The sequence below is a fragment of the Mauremys reevesii genome, linkage group 9, assembly GCF_016161935.1.
Source record: "Mauremys reevesii isolate NIE-2019 linkage group 9, ASM1616193v1, whole genome shotgun sequence".
In the NCBI taxonomy this organism is placed as follows: Eukaryota; Metazoa; Chordata; order Testudines; family Geoemydidae; genus Mauremys; species Mauremys reevesii.
The window spans coordinates 61,063,637-61,077,556 of record NC_052631.1 but is presented as its reverse complement, the minus strand read 5'-3'; positions in this window follow the sequence as shown (position 1 = coordinate 61,077,556).

Below are 13,920 nucleotides of genomic sequence, written 5' to 3'. Positions count from 1 at the left end.
GTGGGTCCCGGTACAGACCCCCGCCCCCAGCGCGGGGAGCACCCCTGGAGGTTCCCCCCCCGCAGCCCCCAGTGGAACTCGGTCCCGGCTAGCGCCCTTCCCCTCTCTGCCCCCCCATGGGACTGGGCCCGCCCCCAATGGGCTGCTGCACCCCCTGGATTGAAGTGGTTCAGTGGCTCTCAGCACCCAATTGTCTGGGCAGGTGGGGCAGGTGATGAGACAATGAGAAGAAAATTTTTCCTGATCTCTTGTATGGCGTTGTGTTGTATCCTGAGTCTGCGCCTTGCCAGTCCTCTAACGCCTGCCTGCCTCAGCTCCTTAGTGTACAGCACTTAACACATCTAGGTGTTACAGAAATAAAAACAATAAGCGTGACTAGCTTGGCAAACATTTTATAACAAGTGATTCCGGATATAATCATTCCTTTTCCTCACCTTGGGAGAACTGTATTTTGTCAAGCTTTACTTTTCAATAACTAAAAAAAAAAAAAATCTTAAGCATTCACATTTTTATCACACTTACTACAAGGGACTCTTACAATCTCAGGGAGATTTTTATATTTACCTGCCCTTGTCCCTTCTTAACTTCCTTTTTTGAAAATTTGGAGAATTGTTTGCCATGCTGTAACATGTGTACCACAGCTGTAAAGGCTGTGCTATTGGGTAAAATTATTGCCATGCCTTCACTATTGGTATCTTGCTTCTAGGTGCTGCTAAGGGAAGGAGAGAAAGCAGCTATGTAACTATCTAGGTATGTAGTGGTGCATATAGGGGACTTTCAGTGAGTGGAATTTCTGCTCAGCTCACCTGACTCCTGAAATGGAGGCATTATCTGTTTCTCTTCCCATGGACAGTCCTGCAGATTTGTCCCCATCTCAGAACCCCATTCGGTGTCTGGTAGGTTATTTTTAGCAAGGCTGATCAGAACTGAAGGGAGTATTCCTGCTGAGGCCATTCCACTAGTGTACATGGAAGGGCATTAGAACATTCTCAGTACTTTATCCCATTATTTGATATATACCAACATTTTGTTTGCCTTTGTGACTGCTGTGCACATTGAGCAGAATTCTGAACTGATCTGCTCACAGTGACTCCCAGCTCATTTCTCGGAGTGGTCAGTCAATGTAGCCCTCAGAATTATGGATGCATAGTTCAAATGATTCCTTCTGCCTTGCATCTGTTGCCATTGAACTTCATCTGCCAGCGCTTCTGATTCTCCTACCTTGGTTAGATTCTTCTGAAGTTCCTCTGAGTCTTCTCCAATCTTGACTAATCTAAATAATTATGTGTCATCTGCAAATGATCCCTGTTTCTGGGTGGCTCAGAATGACAATGAAATGCACATTCTCCTATTCCATACAGTTCCGATTTATCACACTAGAGCTGACTTTACACTACTCTTCACAACTCCAGAACCTTAGATCCCCCAGTCTGAGCCTTTTGCCATGTTGAAAATCCATCATTTATTCATAGAATCATAGAATATTGGAAGAGACCTCAGGTGGTCATAGAATAGAATCATAGAATCGTAGAATATCAGGGTTGGAAGGGACTTCAGGAGGTCATCTAGTCCAATCCCCTGCTCAAAGCAGGACCAATTCCCAACTAAATCATCCCAGCCAGGGCTTTGTCAAGCCTGACCTTAAAAACCTCTAAGGAAGGAGATTCCACCACCTCCCTAGGTAACCCATTCCAGTGCTTCACCGCCCTCCTAGTGAAAAAGTTTTTCTTAATATCCAACCTAAACCTCCCCCACTGCAACTTGAGACCATTACTCTTTGTTCTGTCATCTGGTACCACTGAGAACAGTCTAGATCCATCCTCTTTGGAACCCCCTTTCAGGTAGTTGAAAGCAGCTATCGAATCCCCCCTCATTTTTCTCTTCTGTAGACTAAACAATCCCAGTCATCTAGTCCAATCCCCTGCTGAAAGCAGGACCAACACCAACTAAATCATCTCAGCCAGGGCTTTGTCAAGCCGGGCCTTAAAAACCTCTAAGGATGGAGATTCCACCACTTATTCTTATTCTTTTGTTTCTTGGTCCATTTCTGATCCAGAACAGAACTTTGCATCTCACCCCAGACTGCTTAGTTTCCTTCATAGCTTCTTCTGAGGGACGTTGCTTCAGGCTTTTTGAAAACTTCAAGTGAATTATGTCAGCTGGTTCTTCATCTACTTGTTTGTTGATATACTTAAAGAATTCTAGTTTTAGCCTGTCTAGAATGCAAAACTAATGTATATCATAATTATTTGTTAAGTAGTGTGCTCTCCTTGGTGTTCTGCAAATAGGAACTACACATGCATTTAAATTAGAGTTAAGATTACATGTAAAAACCTCCACTAAGGAAGAGTGAAAATTGTAGCACAGTGGTCAGAAAATGCCCAAACAAAAGTTGCTATAGCAATATTAACCCAGCCAGATTGTACCCAGGGCCAGCTTTATTAACTGCAGGGCCCAATTCAAATACCCAGTGGCGGTCCAGGGCTTCAGCAGCACTTTGGCGGCGGGGGGTCCGCTCCGGGTCTTCCGCAGCACCGAAGGACCCCGCTGCTGAAATGCCACTGAAGACCCCCAGAGCAGACCCCCCCGCCACTGAAATGCCGCCGAAGATCCCCAGAGTGGACCCTCCACCGCTGAAATGCCGCCGAAGACCCCCAGAGTGGACCCACCACCACTGAAATGCCGCTGAAGACCCCCAGAGCGGACTGCCACCGGGTGAGTAAAAAAAATAATTTAAAAGGCACCTAAGGCGCGGGGCCCTGGTGCAGGGCCCAATTCAGGGGAATTGGACAAATCGGCCTAAAGCCGGCCCTGATTGTACCTAATGGAGACTAATTTAGAGCCAGGGGCGGCTCCAGGCCCCAGCACGCCAAACCGCCGGAGGCAGCCTGCCTGCCGTGCGTGGGGTGGCAAAATCCCTAGAGCTGCCCCTGTTTAGAGCATATATAGCATTCTAACCAATCATATAAAATGCTCCCTCTGTAGGAAGTGGTTGAGTTCCTGTTGCCTGGAAAAAACCCACCTTTACTTTTCCTGATTGTTCTATGTATGTATGTATTTTTTGAGTTGTGCAGCCTTGGAGTTGCATTGAGCTAGATGTTTGCACTTCTGTTTCTTTTAGTTTTAAAAGCCCAAAAAAGAAAAAAGCTGCATTCCCAGCTATGACCCTGTGGAGTTGTGCAGTGAAAAGACAGCTCTAGGCTGATCTATCTGTATAGAGTAGAACACATATTAGGGAAAGGGGAAAAACATTTTTAGTAGTTATTGGTTTGCGATTTCCCAGGAAAGACAGAAATGAGAGGAAGCCTAAAGGCTGATTGAATCTGAACCTCTGAATTGGTGTGAGGAAGGGACCCTGTTGTCTCCTAGAACTGCCCCTCATGATCCTTTCTCCTCTTCCCTCCCATCCCAGCAGCACCTCATAAAGAGCTTGAGCATCTCCTCACCTCACTGAGGTCAGCCTATGTCCCAGTTTTGCCGGGCTGGGTCTCTGAGACATTCCCAATGTCTTTGGCGAGATGCTGATGGGCCAGGCTGGCTGCTGCTCCCAGCTCTGATCTCACTGTGGGAGCCCAGAGGGGCTTCTCTCAGAGACAGCAGGGTCCTGTCCTCTGTTCAAACCAATTCCCAGGCTCGGATTCAATGGGTCTTTATGTTTCCCCTGCTGTTGGGTCATTCATGGGAAAGGTGCTGCTGACTCTTGCACTTTCCCTCTCTGCTCCTGCCCCTTGCCTTCTAGTCACCCTCTGCAGTGTCCCTGCATCTCCTCCCAGCAGATGTTTCCAGCTGCCACTGAACTCTCTGGTCTAGATGCCACTTATGGTTGTGCTGGCTAGGGGAATGCCAGCCGAGTGATTAAATAGGCAACAAGTCCCCTCCCCAGTATATCTACTATCTGGAGCATCACATGAGAAGCGAGAGCCCTGTGTTGCCAAATGCCAGGACACTCACTGGCGAGCAAGGAAGGGCAATTCCTGACCCAGTGAGGTAAATGGAAAAACTCCCCCTGGCTTAAATGGGGTCGGGACTTCCAAGAGCATCTCCATAGGAGTCAGTAGCTTCAGCTCAGGATCCCTGTCATAGTTGAGCAGGTCTGAGTCTGTCCAGCAGAGGACAGCATGTACCTGCACACACCAGCCTCTTCAGCCACACTGCCTAGAACAGGGGTCGGCAACCTTTCAGAAGTGCTGTGCCGAGTCTTCATTTATTCACTCTGATTTAAGGTTTCGCGTGCCAGTCAGACATTTTAGTGTTTTTAGAAGGTCTCTTTCTATAAGTCTATAATATATAACTAAACTATTGTTGTATGTAAAGTAAATAAGGTTTTTAAAATGTTTAAGAAGCTTCATTTAAAATTAAATTAAAATGCAGAGCCCCCTGGACTGGGACCCAGGCAGTGAGAGTGCCATTGAAAATCAGCTTGCGTGCCGCATTCGGCACGTGTGCCATAGGTTGCCTACCCCTGGCCTAGAACAGTGGTCCTCCATGGTGGGGTGCACCTCCCCTAAGCAGGGTGGGGAGTGGTGGCAGAGGGACATTTGGGGGCTCACAGGTGGGCTGGGCCAGCCCCCACAAAGGGCGGGGAGGAAGACCTCCCTCACTCCACCCTGAGCCCAGCTCTGCCCTTATTCCCTATCTGCCTCCAGGCCAGTTCCTCCCCCATCCCCAGTTCAGACCCCAGCTCTGCCTTCAGCCCCAGCTCCTCTGCTGAGCCAACTGTGCAGTAATGGAGGGTGGGGGGTGGTTTGTGAACAGATGCCATTACTGGCCCAACAGGAAAAGTTTGGGAACCAGTGCCCGAGAAGCAGGTTGGCTCGTACTCCCTGCCCCTGGAGCCCCAGCATGCTGCCGACAGGATGTGGCTAACCGCTGGGAGCTCAAGGGTGGCGGGGAAGGCGGGGAGGATCTGCCACAGGGTCAGTGCTTACTCTGGGTCTCCCAGGAGGCAGCCAGTTCAGTGCACTTGGGGGCTGCTTTTGCCCATCAAAGGTGATGGAAGTCTCTCCCAGTGGCCTTTGGCTCACACCCCAGCGGTGCTGCTCCCTCCAGGCAGTGCATGAGAGGAGTTCCTAACACAGCAGGCCTGGCCTCTACAGACATAGCTCTGTCCTGCCCCAGGCCATATCAGCATGCCCAGGACCTACCCCATGTGGGCCATTATAGATGTGTAATCAGATTGGACTCCTATGATGTGTCAAGTGCATGCAGGATGCCTAACTCACTAAGGCTGTGTGTACACAGCAATGTAAGCCTAAGGTTAGTGGGACTTGGGTCAGCTGACCCATGTCAGGGAATCCTGGGCTGAAGTGTCTACACTGGCTTTTAACTCTAGATTAAGAATTTCCTGACCCATTCTTGAACCTAGGGTGCTGGCAGCCACACTGCAGTGCACATACCCCAGGCAAAGTAACCATATCCCAGCATGCCTAGTGCTCCCCCCCTCCCTGTTGACACTCTAGGCCTAGGAATGTGGTGCACTGTGGGATAACTACTGTCTATGTTCACGGGCTGGCTGGGCCACTATTCTCACCAAATGCCATTGACATAAATGGTGTTATGTGCTAGGAGGGGGTGGGGAGGAGATTGCTCATTTTTGGCAGGAAGGCAGTGCTGGGGGGGGGGGGGGTTGGGGGGGAGAGTGGTCTTGAGTGCCATGTAGTGTAAGTCAGAATGACATGATGGAAAAGAAATGTATGGTTGGAGGTGGGCACAATGGCTTTACAAAATGGCTCAAGCTTATCAGTTTGCACTGAAACCCTGGAGACTCTGAGTGTGTGTGCGCCAAGCACTGCTCACTCCTGCTGCAGAGGAACACCTCAAGTGGGATATATACTGCACCAGAAACACCACATCTGACTAATGTCTTGTAGCCTGGCCCAGCTGGACACTGGTGCCGTGCAGAAGCAGCCCCCGTGTGCAGCCGCTGGTGCCTTCTGACTCCCACTTTACTGACAAGTCTCCCGAAGCAGCAACGTGGTTGACCAATGGGTCTGCTTAATAATCAAGGTCTTCAGTGCTTGGCACTCCCCGCTGGGAACCCCAGCACTAGCTACTTCCTTCCCTGCTTCACTCCGCCCAGGATGTGTGGCCCCAGCCCACATGACCCAGCTGGGGGATCGCTGCTCTCCTTCCAAAGATCCCATCCCTTAAACACACACCCAGCCTGGCTGCTGCCAACTGCAGAGTGGGGAAGTGCACCCCCAGGAATTGGGGTGTAGTGTGCTCCAGCACCTCTGCCCCACTCCCTTATCCCTGCCCCCACTGCACCTCAGGAGATTGCAAGGAAGTTTTGGGGCTGGCGCCTGGCAACTTTGATCCCTGCTCCAGGCAAACTCCGGGCAGCAGCGAGTTGGAGCAGGGAGAGCAGGCTCAGCCAGGCAGCAATGGCACTTCTGGCCACTGCGCTGGCTGCCTGCAGTGCATTCTGCCCCCAGCTGTGGGATACATCCGGACGACTCCCGGGACCTGAGTCAAGCCAGGGCTGTACACACAGGAAAGCACTAGGGCTCAGACCCTAGGTCCCAGCTTAACTCAGCCTCAGTCCCTCCAGCAGACCTGGGACCTAGGTTAGCACAATTACAGTGCAGATGCAAGGAGGGGTATGCCTTGAGTCCAGGCTCAGAACTGGGCTTACCTGGCTGTACAGACATACCCTAAGTAGTCTTGGCCAAGCTGCTTTACCTTGCTAGATCTCAGTTTCTCCAACTGTAAAATGGAGCTAATGATACCAGCTTTTGAAAGTTCTGTGAGGTCTATGGCTGGACAGTGCTAGCTAAGTGCACACTATAATTGCTATTTTACACACACCCACACCCACCCATACCAGTTTAAACTTCACACAAGTGCACCTGACAAAGCTTGGGATAGGAACTGTGTAGTCAATAGGGTTTTAATATTTCCACTGGGTTTAAAATGTCTGAACCCCCTCTACCCTGCCCTCTCAGAGCTCGACTCTAGGACCTTTGCAGGCAAGGGCCCTGAGGAAGAAAAGCACACGCACAGCCAGTGGATCTGACAGTTAATGGAGTTTAACAAGCTTGCAATAGTTAAAAAGTACAACATTCAGAAATATAAAAATGTGGTTTCCCCATCTCTGAGGGCTGTCCAGGGGCAGGGATTGGGCTGACATTGCAAAAGAGGCCACTTACACCGAGGGGGGATGTTTGCATAACACTCAAAAATAGTTCACATTCTTTCATCTTGCCCATGGCTGGCCCACTTAGGACAAACAAGTCCTATATATTTATAGGGCTTACTTCAGTCTTTGCTGCACAGAACCAATCCGAGAATTTCATCTTAAGTTCAGTTGGGTGGTGTATGAGGAAACCCATCCCTAGCAGTCCAATTAATTCCCTGTAGTGCTCCAGATCTGCAAAGAGACAGTTCTATCCTAGGTGCAGACGTTGAACTTGGCAACTTGGCAACCAAGAGCCGCGTTCTCTGTTAAAGCATTGTGTGGGGGATGCCCTGGCCCCACTGAAGTCTAGGGCAGACCTCCCAGTGACTTCACAAGAGCCAGGATTTCACCCACAGGTTTTTAAGGCTGGGATGTGGAGATTCAAACTTTTATTATATATTTTTTTGTTTTAAAAAAGTGAGTTTTTGATAGTGAAGAAAATCATGGGAAGATTCTTTTTCTGAAGCAGCTATTTTCATCAGAATTACTTTGCAAAGTCCCTTTCTAGCAGGACATTTACAATCCAAGTGCTAAAAATCACGCTTCAGTGACGTCATACAAAGCCATTGCTAACTGCTGTGTGTAGCATCTTTTTCCTGAGCAATCGTGTGCAATACTGTACATGGTTATTGGCATTTTTTCTTGACCATAAATTCCAGCAGTAGCTTCTCTTTAACATGTTATTTGTTAAGCATTCAGATTTTACCCTGCAATATGCAACACTTCACTAAGGACATGTTGCTTCTACTAAGGCTTATGTTTCTGCCTGGCCGAAAGCCAATTGAGGAATAAATGTCTATGGAAATGCTGAGGCATCTATGAAGCTCATTGTATAACAACTTTGCACAAACTGTTCAAGTTGTTGAAGGACTGGAACCCAGGTGGTGCTGGTTTTCACAGCCACAAATCCAGCTACTGGAACCGAGCAGGAATATCAGATGACCTCAGACTACATTCTAATTGGTCAACAGCATGTTAATAGGGCAAAGGAATCATTCTTCATTTGTTCCACTGACCAAGTGAGGGGATGCTGGCAGCAGAAGGGCTATGGCACATTCCCAGGTGGGTAGCAGTTCCAAAAGAAATCTGGGTTCCCATCTCACCTGTTCTTCCTATGCCAGACACCACTTTGGTGTCAAAATAATATTGGGGCCTTAATTGGGGGCAGACATGGGCCTCAGCAGGATGCTGATCTGCTGCCAAAATCCTGCAAAATCCCACAGTTCAGTGCATGAGATTGAGATTGAGATTCAAATTGAAACGAAGAGCGGCGGTTCTAAACTCTGCCCTGGAGGAGCCATCTGGCAAATCCAACAGGAAGCTCCAGTGCTGTGTCTTTTGCCTTCCTTTCAAGGTAGAGATATTAGGCATAGACCAATGGCTGGGCCACATTTCAATCCCCAACCCATGCTGCTTGGACCCAGTCAACACAAATGAGACCAGGTAAATAAGCCAGCTCCCGGCACTGGAGTCAGCAACCCTGTGAACAGCAGGAGCCCATGGCATGGTGACAGACCCAGCTGACTGATGTGTGTGCCTTCTCAACATGGCTGTGATTACACGTGGCACTTTATAACCTGGAGGCAGGTGCGCTTATTCAACAGAGCACAGTGATTGGCTCACCTTGCTTCATGTGACATAAGCAACTTTGTGAGTCACATTCCATGTCTCAGATACACAGGGGACAGAGATGGGAAAGTCCTTCTGGGCCACTGAATCCATCTCCAGGAACATGTGGGATGTGAACTCCAGAGAGAGGGAGTCTGCGATGGGAGACAGATACTACCCTGCAGCTGGGAGAATCTTCAGCCTCAGTGGCATCTGAAGTCTTTCTTGTGGAGACAGCAGGTTGAAGACTATTGGTGGCAGAGGCAGAAGAAACAACAGTGAAGCTTAGAAATTTTTATGATCTATTTTTCCTGAGTTTCTCAGCCTGGATGTTAATTACAGGCTGAAATTCTGCAAATCCATGACAACGGAAGGAGTAACATGTAATTAAAGAGAACAGAACTGGCAGCATGAAGAGCTGAGCCTCCTTTAGAGCAAAGTACAAAGTCATCTTGGTAAAAATGGGCCAGTAATGCTTCCCCTGGGATAAAGACAGAGCGAGGTGTAAACACAAGAAAGCCTGGTGCTTCTCCAGCAGGACTTCCCTGCCAAGGGAGAAGAGCCGGCTCTCTGCTCTGGGTGAGCTGCGTTCCCAGGAAAGCAGTGGAGGTTCTAGGACTGGGTCTAAGAGTATAATTTTGCTCTACAGACTTGTCCCCCAAAGATGACTCTCTAGTGCTGCTTCAGTCAAATCAGAGTGGGGAGGAAACTGTCCAACACCAAATGCAAGACACCCAGGTTTTGTCAGGTCTCATCTGGAACTGGGGCACACCCCAACCCACTCGTCCCGGAATCCAGTTCAGGTTCTGCTACAGCCACTCAACGTGGGTTATTCCCTTCCCCAGAATAGTGGGTCAGGCACCGATCCTCTGTCTGCACCCCCAGGGCTCAGAACTGGCCACAGGCGTAGGCCATGTGAGTGCTCACCAGGAGCACTGCAAAGATGGACACCATCATCATGCTGTGTGGACCCCTCAGCTCGCAGGGGACTAGAACTTGTAAGATGCAGTGGGGCTGTTGCTGGGGATTGGAGCTCAGAACTCTCGCCAGTGCTGGATTCAGCAGCCTAGTCACCTGAGAGTGGCAGTGAAAACCGAGCCTGAACTCAGCCCCACCCCTGTGTCATCTTCCCAGGCTGCAGGAATCCACCTGGTGCTAAGGACACATGGCCCTGCCATTTTTACAGCCTGACTCCCCCACTTCCTCCCTGCTGAATGGGCACAACCCCAGCTCCCTCTGCACTGAGGTTGGAGCCTATTTTCCTGACACAGCCACAGGGGCCTGATTCTCCTCACACAGACACCAGGCCAGCACAGTCAGCTGGGTACAACCCATTAAAGAGAGAACAGAAACAGGCCCATTGTGTCAATCACGTACCACACCCCGTGCCAGAGAGGGACTGTTCATTCATTTCAACACAGGAGCCTGTGACACCAGCTTGGTTGCTTTTCCAGAGACATACCACATCACCAGAGCTCAGTCCAGGGCAGCTGCCATGCTGGTGACAGGAGCAGCATCTTGCATGGTCAGGTACAGCAAGGAGAGGTAGCAAACAGTGACTGGTGAGCCAGGAAACCTTTCGGCATGAAATCTCCCAGAAGGGTGGGCTTTTAGCTTCATGTTACAATCCACAGTTGTTCATGGACTGAGGGCTGCCATAAAGCTAACATCCGTGCTCACTGCAGAGTGTCCGTGGAGCGTCCACTCGACAGGGCCTTGCCCATGGTGCATGCTGTGCAGATGGAAACATTTGCTATCCCCTGGCCTGGCTGATAGGTGAGTAGCCTAAGAACTTGCGGAAAGCGCACGATTCTGAACAGATCCTGGGGGTGCTGAGGGAAGCGGGTCGAATGATTCATTATGAATTTAGCCCTTTTTCCGGTTCACAAGCGGTTCCTGGCCTTCACAAAGATTTGCTGATTAGTTTGGACCAAAGATTTCCAGCTGGGTTGCGAGCTCTTTACTGTGACTAGCCACTAGCTGTTATTCGTGGGGTGTGACTGGTCATTGACGTCACATGGCATCATTTTGACTCTGATCGGATACCTGAAACTTTTAAAACAGAATAGCACCCACCACTTAACGTGACCTTCACCTGCATGACTATCCAGACAAACCCCCCACCTGTACCGAAATGCATGGTGCCACCAGGACTGATGTCTTCCCACATATCCCACTGGAATCTAAATCTTCACCAGCTGGCAATAACGGCCCCCCAAACCCAGCGTTTTTGTCTGTGAAAATATCGCAGCTCTTTGCATTATTCAGCCAACTCTGGTGCTAAGTGCCAGTGCTCCTGCTGGAATCAGTGTGACAGGATCAGGACCTTGAGTCACTGTTGTTCACCATGGTCTGCTGCAGGGTCCTCCTTGTACCATCACATTCCAAAGGGAAGGCCACTCATGTCAGGGCATCACTGCTGCTGCTGACATGTGGGGGAGCTGCTGGGCATGTGCTTGCTTGCTGTGATGAGTTCCTTTCACCACATGCAAGGGGTCATACACAGCAGCACATTGGTATTTAGAGAAATACAGAAGGAAGCAAATTCCAGGTTTTTTTTTTCCAAAACTCCTCCATTAAATGTCAAGTTCTTGTGCACCCGATAGTCATCAGACAGCAACTACTAACTGCCCTGTGTCCCTCAAGTCACGGTTTGATCATTAGGGATCAGGTAGATGTGTATGGGCCATGCAAGGTTCTTATTGGTGCCTCACACTCTGGCGGCTTCCAGCCGAAATGTCCTATCCTCCATGGACCGTGGTGAGCTCTGAGCCAGTGGAGGTCTGGCCCTGAAGTCAAGTGAGGAAACGTTGAGATAGAGAAGCCCTGGATTTCAGTGGAGACCCTGCAAACTGGGACAGGTAAATGAGCAAGGCAAGTCCTGCTGCTACCAGATTGGCTGGCAGGGGCTGAGAGCCCCCTGGTCAAGCCAGTTATTCATGCTGTGGTTTGTGCCCCACAGCTTGTGAGACCCACTTTCAAATACTGTGTCTATATGTTTTGTCTAGAGCAGGGCCTGAGAGGCTAGGGCCAGCCCCAGGAGTCTGGGCCTGGTGGATCTGGACTTTGCTTTTGAGCAGGTCTCTAGTTTTCCCCTTTGGTGAATGCTGGACTCTGAATGGGGCTGTTTGTAATGTGAATCTCCGCCTGCCTTGCCCACCCGCAGCTGGCCCACACTGTGCTGTGTGTGGATTGTGGATGGTGTCTTTGTGGGTATATCTACACTGGAGCTGGAGAGGGAATTTCTAGCTCAGGCAGCCAGACCTGCACTAGCTGGAATCGAGTAGGCATGCTAAAACTAGTGGTGCAGCCATGGCACCGGGCGCGGCAGAAGGGGTCAGCTATTTTGAGTGCACTGTCCTCCGAACCCTAGGCCGGGCTTCGGTGCCTGGCCCCCACTTGACACTGCAGCTACACGCAGGCACCAACTTGGTTACTAACACCTCCTGACGTGCCCGGGGCCTGGCTGTGGGGAGCTCCTGGCAGTAGGTTTTAGGATTTACAGGAATTCTTAGCAATGGAAAGAGAGATTCGAAAGAAAAGCCTGGATAGGGTCAGAACCCGGAGCACTTCCCATCCCATTAGCACAGCTGTAATGCGCCTGTTAGGACAATCTGTCTCTCCCATGTTGCTGGGGCTGCTAGTGGGAAGGTGCCAGGCATGGACATTGCACAAAACATAGACATGAAGGTTACTGCTGTGATTCTGTCCCCTCCAGAGCAGAGACAGCACAAGGCGAGTGCACGGCCCTCCTCGTGGGAATGGAACCAACAATAGGTTTGCACAAGCGCCCCTGAAATGCTGCTACTGGGCTGAGCTGGCCGAGTGGGGATCTCTGGAACTGGCTCTCTGGTTTGTGAGCCCTGAGCCCTATTCTAGGAGCTGGTTTGTTGCTTGTGACGATGCCCAAACTGGAGGTCACTCCCAGGCTACCTGATGTGGTTTGGCCTTGTTTGTAAGACTGGGCACCACTGAAGTCACATGGCAGTGTTTTTGCTCTCTGATTGGATGACAAACTGTTTAAGCAGGTGACTCAGGAATCACATCATTTGCAGGGTGAATAAACCTTGGTGCTACAATCCCTGGGACATTGTATCCGTGAGGCATTTCCTGAGTGCCTGGCCATTGCCAAATGCCTACCAACAATGGCCCCCTAGTGACAGCTCTGCTTACACAAACAGCAGCCTCGAAATTACCAGGCAGAGTTGTGCTGCACCAGAATAAATAACCCTATCACAGCAGGTCAGCTCTGACTTCGTTGCCACACTGATTTCCCGTTCCTCACAAGTCTGGCCTGTGCGCAGTCACAGGAAAGTGGTAATAATAATTGGAGATATACCAATCTCCTAGAACTGGAAGGGACCTTGAAAGGTCATTGAGTCCAGCCCCCTGCCTTCACTAGCAGGACCAATTTTTTGCCCCAGATCCCTAAGTGGCCCCCTCAGGGATTGAACTCACAACCCTGGGTTTAGCAGGTCAATGCTCAAACCACTGAGCTATCCCTCCCATCCTGGCTCCCACTCCATTCACCTGCCTTGTTTTTAGTTATTACTTGGCCTAGCTGTGATGTCTAGTTCAGGAGCAGACCCAGCTCTGGTCTGTAGAGGGCTCAGTCTGTAGAGGGCCTTTCCTAACTACTCATGGATTTGCCAGTGTCTGCTTTTCCTTCCTTTTGCCACTAGGTGTAGCCAGAACAATTCACTGCTCACGCTGACCCTGGCTCTTTCTGTGTTGTGGCAGCATCCTGGCCTGTCTGCACCCCTGTAGCCTCACACACTTGTCCACTGTCTCTGCCTCTCTGCAAAGTGTCATGCATAGCAAGTGCTATATAACCAGAACAGGGACAAGATCACCCACTGCTGCCCACTCCTTCCGGGCGTCTCCCCAAGGCCTGGATCCCCCAGCTGCTGCAGAAGGGCTGCCTAGGGAATCAGACCCAGCAGCTAGTTTCGGGGGCATGCTGAGGACTGGGGGCTGCCCTCAGATGAACGTGCTGCTGGCTCCTTGCATGCTGCCATCACCCCATCTCCTGCTGTGTGCTCCTTGCATGGATCATGCCAGAGCCTGGTGGGGAGGGAAGGGGGGGGCTGATGGGAAGCAGACAGCTGCACCTTTGATCACAGCACTGGCAGGTT